At 41.9% G+C, this 12,494-nt stretch overlaps 1 protein-coding gene across 3 annotated transcripts in view; it reads left to right on the top strand.

The window, feature by feature from the left end:
• Positions 1-1,052: 1,052 nt before the first annotated feature.
• The window catches only part of LOC114581563 (netrin-1), a 38,407-nt gene continuing 26,965 nt past the window's right edge, over positions 1,053-12,494 (top strand). Inside the window, exon 1 of one of the 3 annotated variants that reach the window (XM_077917049.1) lies at positions 1,053-1,174. The gene's annotated coding sequence lies outside the window, so the exon portion shown is untranslated. Of the gene's footprint in view, positions 1,175-4,356; positions 5,015-12,494 lie in introns of those variants that run through there. The other 2 variants (XM_077917048.1, XM_028701823.2) reach the window with 2 other exon arrangements.

The raw sequence follows: 12,494 nt of genomic DNA, 5'->3' as shown, positions 1-12,494 counted from the left end.
AGAGGCCGGCTGGAAAGTTGGCGACCCTGATGCAGTGAGTCCAGATTACTGTACTTGGCTCCAGGGCATAGTTTTAGAATTTGATCTTAAATTGTACATTGCAGGCATGAAAACATCTGAAGATCATTGTATGTTGGGATTTATTTCTACTGAATCCATTAACTCAAATTATGCATTAATATTAGAAGCACAACATACATAGCTTCTTGGGCCCAAACCTAATTATTAATTGCAGTGCTTTTTTTCTTAAAAAATGTTTAGGGGGTACTCTCATTTTCCTGCTCATTTTGAAATACTGCCCCTCAATAAGGCCAAACTTAGATTCACAAAATGTTTAGGGGTATGCGTACCCCTGTGTCCCCCCAGAAAAAAAGCACTGATTAATCATTAGCATCTTATTTGTGAGTTTTTCTGATATTTGCAAATGCCTCTGTGCCATTTCCCTCTCCCTTTCTAGTTTAGTTTTAATTGATCTGACAGCTATTTAATTGATAGTATGTTTCAGCACAATCCTATACATGTTTACTTTGAAATAAGCCCCACCCCACTATGGGACTTCTTCTCTTGTGCATTTAGGATTAATATTGCATTGTTATTCAGGTGGTGTTTTTTTTTAATTCCTGCTTTTTTCTGGTTGCAAATTCACTTTCTCCTCTATAAAGTATTATCTTGTGCTATCAGCTGCTTAGACATGTTTAACCGATTATTTAATTTTAAATTTACTGAATGAAACCAAATAATTAAACGGGCATTACCAACATCTCAATATACTTTCTTTTTTAAGGATTTGAAAAGATGGGTTTAATAACTTTAGTAAGCAATTTAATAAGCAAAAGTGACACTTGGTATTAGGAATGTGGGAAAATGTCAATTTCAGGTTCTCATTTTTCCAACAATAAATTTAGTTCTCCACATTCTCATATCACACACACACACACACACACACTTTGTGAAAATTCGCAAGCTTTACTCGTAATATGCACATTATTGCAAAGCAATTTTCTATCATGTACTCAATTTTCTATGTTATTTTCACTTTTATGTATTTATTTTCACACTTTGCCCTAGGGTATGCAATTACTTGGCTGGAGAACCACATTGCAAAATCCGGAGGCGTTTAAATGTTGAAGGATGCTGTTTCAGTTCATGAATTGATTTGGAACATGAGAATTAGGTAAGTTCACCTTTAAACGCTAATTGAATAACATTTCTCCCTCATTCCCACTTGATGGAAGGAAATTTCGCTTTGGGAGTCTTTAAGATTAATCTTCCCTATTATTGTCAGATAAAAAAAGGCAAACTGGATTTAAAACGAACAAGTTAAATCCCCGCAAGTATTGTTTATTTAAGATAACTTACATCCTGTCTTTCAGCTGAAAAATACTGTAGTCAAGGAGGCTGGCAGGAAATTCATACAAGTCTTTGATAACAAAAAAAGAACAATTATAAAGTCATGTTTTGGAACAGGCATTAGATGCGGCCCTCCAGATATTGGACTACAACTCCCTTCATCCCTGACCACTGGCCAAGCTGGCTGGGGCTGCTGGGAGTTGGAGTCCAACAGCATCTGGATGGCGACAGGCTTCTACATTCTTGCTAAATGGAAGAGCAAGGTATTCTAGCACTGACCTCGGCCAGAAATTATCCACTTCACTTGCCTGTTGCTGTGGTTGCTAGAAGGAAAGCTGGCTGCTAGAAGCAAAGCTGGACCAATTTCTCTCGGATATGACAACTAGGGATTGAAATCTCTGAATATATTTATTCTGTGCTACCTGTGTCTCTGTTCATTTATAAATCCGTTTCATGTTATTTCCACATTAATCTGGAATTTTTTTAAAAGATGCATGAAAATCCCAATTTAAATATGAATCTAAATTTGTATCCTTGAATAGGTTTTCTCAGAAAATGTATGTTGCAAAATAGATTTTCTCACAAACTCCGCATATATTTAATCAAATGTAAACTTTGGGAACGTGGGAAATCCAAAGGATATCTATTTTCTGATCCACTCATTAAAGCTTGGGAGGTGCAGTACAAGAAATCCTCAGGCATCCCTGATGACAACTATCTGCTTTGGATACAAAATGGAAGGAAAACCTCTAATAATAATAATAATTAATTTATTATTTATAGCCCGCCCATCTGGCTGGGTTTCCCCAGCCACTCTGGGCAGCTCCCAACAGGATATTAAACAGAATTAAGCTTCAAACATTAAAAACTTCCCTAAACAGGGCTGCCTTCAGATGTCTTCTAAAAGTCAGGTAGAATCTCAGGTATGAATGTAATCCTCTGGACCCTAATTTGAGTAAATCCCACTGAAGTCACTGATAATTATTTTAGAGCAGCATTCGCCAACCCAGGGCTGGCCTGTTCATGAGGCTCCATCTGCCCTGCCACCACCACCACCACTGCCAGAGAAGCGGCAATGGTAGCAGTTTCCGCGAGATCTCTCCAGAAACTGCCACTGCCGCTTCAAGGACAAGGCCACACAACGCAGCAGTGGCATCAGCAGAGTGACGGTACCTTCCGGTTTCACCTCAAGCAGCAAAACGGGATGCACCAGCCTGTGCCCTCTATGTGTTTTAGACTATAGCTCTAATCAGCGTCAGCCAGGATAGCCATCCTGCTTGGGGCTGATGGAAGTTGTAGTCCAAAATATCAGGAGAGCAGATCAGCAAAGGCTGTTATAGAGGGACATGCATGGGATCGGGGATTCAGGTTTCTTTTTTAAGCATAAAGTGGTATCTCGGGTTACATACGCTTCAGGTTACAGACTCCGCTAACCCAGAAATAGTACCTTGGGTTAAGAACTTTGCTTCAGGATGAGAACAGAAATTGTGCTCTGGTGGTGCGGCAGCAGGAGGCCCCATTAGCTAAAGTGCTGCTTCAGGTTAAGAACAGTTTCAGGTTAAGAACGGACCTCCGGAATGAATTAAGTACTTAACCCAAGGTACCACTGTATTGGGCATAGGTGGATGGAACTGGTGTGTCTCTGTATGGACTGCTGCGACAGCTATTTATGACGGTCCTGTTTTTTAATCAGTGCTGGAGCAGTGGGGGATTGAAACTGTGGTTCAGACCTCAATTACTCTGCTGACTGAAGCTTGCAAGTGTGTCTTTCTCGCTTGTGCTATATTTTGGGTTTGCTTTCATGTTGCTTCATATTGGACGCTACTGCATTTTATTTATTTATTTAGAGATTTCAGACCAATGGTACCCTTGAACGGTGTGAAAAATATTTAAGAGATTGCTCTCATTTCTTAACTTAGACAGTAAATGTGCCCATTAAAAAAACTGGGTTTTATATTTGGTAATTCATTAACTCCACAGGCAATTATTTGGTTGCCACCACTGTGTTCCAAATACTTATTTACCCTACTATGATTATGCAACACTGGGTACATTTAAATAATTAATTTGATTTTTTTAAAAAATGATTTTATATAGGTAAGTCCAGATGACTCTGGGGGCTGTTGGTAGGTACCTTTCCAGGGAAGGGAAGCAGTGGCGTAGCGTGGGGGGTGCAGGGGGGGCCGGCCGCACCGGGCGCAACATCTGGGGTTAGGGCAAATCCACGGGTTAGGGGGCGCAAATCCACAGGTTAGGGGGCGCAAATCCACGGGTTAGGGGGCGCAAATTACTTGCCTTGCCCTGGGTGCTGACAACCCACGCTACGCCGCTGAAGGGAAGTGTAGGATGGGGTGGAGTTTCAGATTGAAAGTGGTGCCTTTTCTAATTTGAAGCTCCACCCCATTACTCTGTACACTAATCCCCTGAAATGGCACGTGGTCATTTGGACATACACACCTCAAATTAATTAAAACCGGACTTCAAATAATTCCACTGCAGTGGACAGTGGGGCAATGTAATTTTGGGTAGAAGGCAAATGGCTGTGCAAGAGAAACAGTGCTGAATGTGGCAAAACAGGGTGGAACGAAAAAGGTTCCTTCTTGCATCCTTAGCAACTATGTGACAGCACAAACCTGTGCATGTTTCTTTAGCAGTAAGTCCCACGGTATTCAACAGGCCTCATTCCCGTTGTCCCAGGTGAGCCGGCACAGTATTGCCACCTCTCTTCCTCCCCGCAACCCCCATTTTATGCAATTCCTCTTTCCTGACCTGCGGGATGGGAGCGGAAAGTCACATTTTCCAGCAAAAGCTGGAGGAGTTGCTACACCATGCCCCCTTCCCATAGCCATCATCTCATAGCCACCAGGCCCCTCCCAGATGACCTTTTTAATTACACATTTGTGATGTTTACGCTCATGATCTATTGTGATGGTCGTATACGATCCTTCTTTCGATACTGTTTGTGCCTGCCAAAGGTTTGGGGTGTCCACGCGGCTTCATTTCCAACCAGTGCATATCCCGTCATGTGTTTGTCTGAGAAAGAGAGCATAACTCTCTTTGTCTCTCAACTTTTTCACATGCCTCCAACCTGGGTTTATTTCACGGTTCGTGGCAATGCATGGATCCATTTGCCTTGTGCTCCCCTTTCTCATTCTCTCTCGCTCTCTCCTATGCCATCTGCCCACCTGTCCGCATGTGTTTGGGGATCTGTCTTCTCGGGGCGTTTTCTGCCCCCCCCCTCCTTGACACACTGTTTATCACTGTCAGAAGCCCACTCGCTCAGTCCAGTTCCATCAGGGAATGTTGCAACCACAGATCAAAGCCCCAGAGTTCTGGAAAGCTCTTTCACCACCAGTGGCTCATGGTTCGAGGCCTGGGTGAGAAACCTGAACATCCAGGCTTGCATAGCTCATTAATGCTTCAACAGATCATTGGAGGCTCTATTTCCCCTTCCCCATCAGTGGATCCGATCTGACTCCATGGGGCGACCGTCTGCCATTTACCCAAGGGCTTGTAAAACTCGCCAAACTTCCTCATAAACTCCCAGCAAAGAAGGTTTCATTTTTAAGAAACTCCAGCCCAGCTGATATCAGATTCCAGGAACCTCGGTGGAGAAGAGTGGTGGACGCGGTCTCCAGACACAAGCAATCGGGGGGGTAAAAAGGTTGGTTTGCTATCATCGCTGTATTGTGTCACTATGTTATTGTATCACATTGAGGGGTTCCCCCCCCCCGCATTCTTTTCCCTAATGCATGATAAATCCTAGCGCAAGCAGCATGCGCAGCCAAACCCGAAAAATGCGATCAGAGAAATATTTAAGGCAGCAAAGTCTGCAGCATTCGCGTGGATATGTTATCTGCATTATATCGGCCTTACCGATGTTTTCTGGAATAATGGGAGGTAGATAATACCCCAGCTAGCAAATGCAACAGAATGCGGACACGGTTATTGGAGATCGAGATGTGTGGCACCAGAAGCCTGCAGTGTTTATATTGCAGCATTATCCAAATGAAGCCGTAATATCTCAGCTGACGCAGGCAAGGAAAATTAGTCAGAGATTAGCCAAGCGATCGAGACAGCTAATGTGCCGGAGCTTAAATCGCTAAATATATCCATAGTTACAGCAGACCTTTGGTAATAAAATGTGTAATAGATGCCGGGAGATGTGACTGGTGTTGTAGCTAGCGGCTCATTAGTTGTTTATATGCTTGGGCTCAGGGACAGTTTTGTGGAGAACCAGGAGAGCTTTTTAAGGTTTCCTGAAATGTATTTTTTTTGTGTGTGTGTGGGGGGAGTTCCCCCAAGTGTTTGAATCTCAAAACTTGCAAATGTTCCATCTCTTGTCCCTCCATCTTCCTGAAATCCCGAGGAAATCTTGAGTTGTCCCAAGTGACATGTTGAAATTATTATGACCTTCCGTTTAATGTTTTGTTAGTTTATTACATTCACCGCAGCTCACAAAATGAACAGGAGCTGGGCTCTGCTAGCGTGAGCTATTGCTCTGGCTATGGCAGCTTTATGTTGATGTTAGCTAGCCAATTTCGGTGTAATGGATTCTATATTGCTTCAATACACACACAAATATTTGTCGTTACATGTTATGCAGGGGTTGCAACTTATATGCAGTAGCTTCCGCTATACATTTCGTGCGCTTTTGGAGAGAATTTGTTTTGAAATCATTGCGGGTTTTGAGAGTGAGGAGGAGAATCTCCTCTAACCTATCTGTACTCAGTTTGATTACATTAACAATTTGGTGAAAATCCATTACACAGCCATAACATATTCAAACTTGGAGCAGGCAAGTTTTCTTGTTGCTGACACTGGATCCTCACTAACATGGTGTTTGTTGAAAATGTACTGAGGAAAAAATACGTTTTAAAACTGTAAAGTTTCACCTCATTTAAATTAAAATGGGTTTAAAACACCACCACATTACTGCTTTGCTGACCAGATACTGAATTGCTGTGAAATGGTTCTTCTTCATAACTTGTACAATTCGATTTTGGGTAAAATTTCCTACTCCACTTTTGTAAGCAGCAACTTACATAGTGTGTATGATATCAGGTGGGCTTGGGTTTTTTTTAATGGTACAGAGGGCAGATAGACTACCAATGCAATCCTATACTGTATATATATATGCTTAGAGTAAGTCCTACCAAGTTCAGTGGCACTTATTCCCAAGCAAGCATTTACAAGATTTCAGCCTAAATGCCGCAGTTAAGAAATTCTTCCAATTCTAGGAACAATTCTAGAAATGACCTTTCTGTTGCTAATAATAATAATATCATGAAACAAGAGTTAAGGAGATGTACAGTATACACAATTCAGGGGCTCTTGGGGTGAACTTGAAGATTTACTTCAACATTCCTATCCAATATTAAATATATATACTTTTATTATATTAGCTGGAATAGCCTAGTGGAGCTGAAAATGAAAGGCAAAATGATAATATTTCCATGGTGCCTGGCAGCCAGTATTCCCTAGTAAACTGTTTAGGAAACCTTCAGATCATACATTTTCCTACAGCTTAGAAATGCTCATGTCCTGCTCATGTGAGATTTGTATTCTTTTTCTTTGGATCGTAAATATAGCTTCCCTTCCCGGCGCTACCATTATCTGCAGTGTTTCAAGGTTTAGCAAATGCAGGCAAAGTTCTTAGAGAGGGTATTTGAAGGAACTGCTGGAGTATTAGGTACAAATTCAGCGCATTCCCTCCAACCACTAGACACAATGAGAAAGCAGGCAGTTTAATTCATTTACTGTATTTTTCTTTTAACCTGCTTGTCAGGCAATTGTCATCTCCCGAAGCAGCCTACATCATTTGAAAAGAAAAGGGGGAAGTGAGAGCCTGGTCCTGCCATCCGACTTAGGAACTATAAAGACAAGGCAGTCACACGACGAGCGGAGAGGAGGGGAAAGGTAGAAGGGAGAGAGAGACCAATTTAACCAAGGCCAAAGAAAGTGCTGCACTAGGAGCATTTAGACCCAAATCTAGCCATGCTCCTTTTCCCTTACTGCTGTTCTTGCTTGAATGGTAGCTGGTGGCTCTTTTGGCCTATGGATGGGAACAGCATGTTCTTGCCTGCTTAGCAATCCCAGGGTAATAATTATGCCTCTTAAACTGGTACAGCAGGAGAAAATAATGCTCTAAGCAGAACGGATTACAAAGGGGAATTGACTGAATAAACCCCATCCTCCTCAAGCTGCGAGGACCAAGGACAAGTATGAGAGAACAGAGACGGTCCTGGTAAATGTGTGGCAGGTGGAATTATATACGTATGTTCTTTGGGCCCCAAGAAATGTAAACTTCTATACTGTACTGTATGTATTCCATTCAGCGTATGTAGAAGATAAACAATGGAAAATCTGTTGCTCCACAGTACGGGAAACTTGTATCGTCAATCATTGTGTCTGCTTGTTTGTGGGTCTTATCACACTTAAAGTCGAGGTGTGAGGATGGCAATCGATTTTCAGTGTTTATTTCTGTTTGCCTTTTAGACACTAAGGGGTGCAGTTGATACCAAAATCATGTTCTTAAGTGCCGAAAAAGCAGTGGTGAGGGTTTGTGTTTTTCACATTAGTTGCTTGGGTTTTCTCCTCCCTACAAAAGTTAATAAAAAGGAAATAAAGCCTTCAGACATATTGGTCTGCTGCCTGACTTCCTTATTTACATACATATTCAGGAAAGGTTGTTATTTCCACCCCAGCTCTAAACATATTTACCTGTAAATGTCACATGAATTTCCATGAGATTTGTTTCTCAGAAGGTATATTTCAGATTGCCGTCTTCAGCTATTCCTGTCTCCTGCCAAGTTTTACCTAACCACCCGACAATAAAAGGAACTGTGTTTTCTCAGTTTCTCAGCATTGCAAAGCAGTAGGCAGTAGATTCAAGATTTATTTTGTATGTTTTTCTTTTAAAACCCTTCCCCCTAAAAGGCTTAGCAAGTGGATAATCTGTCATGGATTTAAAACCCATACATTTCAGATTGGGAAGAAGGGTTGCTGTTTTTTAACTAAATGACTAATCTTCCAGAGTATATTTCTGATCCTGCTTTGTATATTTTATAGCATGCTCAACCTCATGAATCTTTCTAAAAATTTGTAAGGTGGAGGGACCACAAATGTTATCCTGCCCTACAAAAACACATTATTATACTTTAAAGATTATCCAAAGCAAACCACTGATGAAAACTCACAAATTCTGGGCACAGTCCAGACAAAGTGAATTTTTTTTAAAAGACTGATGGATTTCAGAGAGAAGGGAGATTTACAGGGCAAGTGTATGCAAGCTTACTCAGATGTATGTCCCACCATATTCAGCTGGGCTTGCTCCCAAGTTAATTGTGCATAGGATTTCAGCAGAGGGCTCCGCTTTTGATGGGTTCTGGCTCTCTGGTTTCAGGATAAAAGTTGGAACTCAATCCCAGGACAGAAGGAAGAGAAAACATTTGCCACTGCTGTCTCTTCGTTTTTAACAATTGTTGCCAATTTTGGATGGCATTCAACTAAGTATCGCTCAGAGTAGACTCACTGAAATTAATAAACATGGCCAAGTTAGGTCCATCCATTTCAGTGGGTCTCCCTTCAGTGAAACCTGATTGAATACTGGCCTATATTAACATTATAATCACTAATAATTTGACCCGTTGCTCAGTTAGTGAATTTTGAAATATTACTGCCAATAATATTTTATACAACTAGAAATTTGTATAAGACATAGAAGTATTTTATACAACTGGCAAACCCTTGGGAAATGAGGTGCTCTCCTTGAACGTGGTCCAAGGCCTTGACAGTACTTACGTACAGGCACTTTCTCAGAATTAGTCACAGGTGCAACACTTCACTAGAACGGGCCTTCCATTATTTAGAGGAACAAATCAGCATGCAATAGCAGCAGAGATTGCCAGCCAAAGGCAGAGATTGAAGAGCTACAAAACCCGAAACGTAGCCAGAGAGTCTGGGAAGAGGGGGTGGGGGGGAAAACCCATTTGAAACATTCCGATTGTTCTCTGTGCTACCGGGATCTTTCGATCATCAATCATTTCTATTACCGCGGAAATGTAACACTGAAAATAATTGCATTATAACAACAATACAGAACTCTCTCAATCACAATATTTATTGTTCAGTGGAGAGAGAGGTTCTGTATCTTGCTGCACTGAAGGAGTCTAAGGCGGCTGCAATCCTACACGCTCTTACTAGAGCAGAGAGTTAGGGTGCTTCCAGATTACCTGTTTTGTAGAGCGTTTGTCCTGATGTGTTTGCAGGGAAATTAGACGGCGTTGGCTATTTAATGAGCACCCACTCTTATCTGCTTGGCAGGCAGCTCAACAGCCTTTGCATTAAAGCAAGTGTCATCCCACACCTTCCAGTTCATTTTTCCCATCCAAAAGTCCAGTCTTTTGGAGAAGTGTTTATTCTTTTCCCCCAACAAGCAGCATGAATCAGCTTGGATTGCACATCCTGAATTTGCCAGTTACGCGACTGAAGTCTCTACCCCAAAATAAAGATAGTCTGGAAGAAGAAGGTGGGTGTCCACTGGTGTGGGATTGGGGCTGCTTATACATGCAATTTTTGTGCAGCCTCCCATCTACACAACATTGTGTGTTTCTTCCAACAAAGTTTTACTCAGAGCAGAGGGAGAAATCCAACTCAGTTCACATTTAAAGACGAACAGTAGTGGAGCCGTCTTTTTAGGGGGGGAAACAAACATAGTTGGAGTACAGCGTTTTTATGTTTTTTAAATGGTGCAGTGTGTTCTGTTTACCTTTAGGGCTCATACAGACTTCGTTTTGTGCTGCGTTTCTTGGCACAGGTTTATGCTTTAAAGGGCCGAGCAGTTTTCTTTTTGCCCTGGCTTTCCCCTTGAAAACCTGTTCTTTCCCACTGAAAACGCAAACTGATGTTTGTTCCTATTGAACGTCAAAGAGCAGGAATTCGCCGGCAAAACTCTGAGGCAAAAAAGGTGCTCAGACATGGCACTTTAAGGCATGGATCTCTGCCTAGAAAGTGCTGCAAAAGGTGAGCCCTTGGTGGGTTTTTTAATGTGTCGTTTTAGCAATGCTTCTGCCCCCATTTTCAGACCTCTTGCTTTTCAGTTGGAAATTGATTAACGGAAAAATCTTACTTATGCTTTACTGGAAGAATAATTCTTTTGTGCCCCGTGAAGTTAGTTATGTTGTGATGAGGGCGGAATCTGTCATTTTCAGTTTCTCTGAGCTCGTTTTCCTAGTCTTCAGTTCACCATATGAGACTTCATTATCACTTCCTCTGGCTCTAATACGGAATCCATATTTTTACAGTGCAACCCTATACAGTGGTACCTCGGGTTACATACGCTTCAGGTTACATACGCTTCAGGTTACAGACTCCGCTAACCCAGAAATAGTGCTTCAGGTTAAGAACTTTGCTTCAGGATGAGAACAGAAATTGTGTTCCGGCGGCGCAGCAGCAGCAGGAGGCCCCATTAGATAAAGTGGTGCTTCAGGTTAAGAACAGTTTCAGGTTAAGTACGGACCTCCAGAACGAATTAAGTACTTAACCCGAGGTACCACTGTACAGATAGATGTACATTCTTATGCGTTCAATAGGGCTTACTCTCAAGTAGATGGGCATTATATTGCAGCCTAGGTTACCTTTGAAATCATTATTGTCAGAGTAACATCTTCATTTCTTGGTTAGTAAAAAGAAAAAAATTGCCTCTCCCCCGTCTCTTCAACCTGGACCCCAAACAGCAAGAAAAGGACACAGTGATTTATTTTTGAGATGTTACGCACATCAAAGGTTTTCACACTGTCCCTTTCCTGAAATACATCTGCCACAACGTCTGCCAGTTGGCATTTCTAAATCTTGAACATGTTCTCAAGCCAAGCTGTGGTTTTCCACAAATCTGCTGAGTCAAAGGTTCAAAGATAAAAAGAACAGAATGAGAATAGATGCCCCCCCCCCCAAATCTCTCTTTTTTGCCTTGGATGAATTAACCTAAAATTATAGCTGCCCTGGTGCTTCTCTGCTCGTGATACAATTTCTTCTTCTTCTTTGGCGACCACTTGTGGCCGAGTAAGATTGTCTTCCATGAACACAGTCTTAACAGTGAGTCCGTAAGTGACAGTGGAGGCCACTTCTGGATCCACACGTCCTTCCAAAGTGGGGACATAGGTTTCCGGATGGGAGTTGACCATGATGAGGGTTTGCCAAATGTGCCTTCTTCTTCACACGTTTCTCCCTTTCGACCTGAGTTTGAGCGTCTTCAAAGTCCATGACATCTTTGGTAAAGGCTGTTCTCCAGCTGGAGCGCTCGCAGGCCAGTGTTTCCCAGTTGTCTGTGTTTATACTACATTTTTTTAGATTTGCCTTGAAACAGTCTTTAAACCTTTTTTGTTGACCACCAGCATTACGCTTTCCATTTTTAATTACGCCAGTAAGGAGTCCCGTTCCAGCCCCAGGCATTCACTGAATTCCCATGGTTATAACATGTTTAGTCCGAAAGGGAGTTTACACGTGTAGAAGTGAATCCCAACTTGGGGGAAATGTGGAATATAAATACATCAAACAAACAAACATTCCCTCATTTCTGGCAGGAGACACTTGATTTAGAATGCTTCTATTTTCCCCAAAGTTCAGACTTTTTGCAATGAGGAAAGTAATAGGGGAAGCGTGGGGTGACCCTTGCTTTGACACAAGATCATCTAACTGTGCCTTTATGCTAACGTCTGAAGTGTTGAGGATTATATTTCAGCGTTATCTGAGGAAGTGGATTCTGGTTCATGAAAACTTTTGCCATAATAAATCTGTTCACCACAAGGCTCTTTGTTGTTTTTACTGCAACAGACTGAACTCTTCCAGAAAACAATTTTAATGTTTTTGGGGAGGCTCACACTGGACTAGCCGCAATCCTCTTTTTAATAAAATAGTTTGTCCATTTAGAGTAGCAGCTGCAATATGATCTGAATATAATGCAAATGCAAGCCTTTATTGAGAGATGCACTGTGCAGGGAGACTCATGCTCTGGGAATGACGGAGAAACGTTTTGTAATCCAGGAAAGTCAAGTAAAGTGCAGATATTCCAATCTAAAGCATGTTGTAATTCAGAAACTCTGTGGGATAGCTGCAGACTCTTGTCTGCGGTCCACACTGTTTAA

This window comes from Podarcis muralis, chromosome 13 (genome assembly GCF_964188315.1).
Source record: "Podarcis muralis chromosome 13, rPodMur119.hap1.1, whole genome shotgun sequence".
Lineage (NCBI taxonomy): Eukaryota > Metazoa > Chordata > Lepidosauria > Squamata > Lacertidae > Podarcis > Podarcis muralis.
The sequence above is the reverse complement of the archived record's forward strand: the minus strand, read 5'-3'. Positions and strand labels throughout refer to the sequence as shown.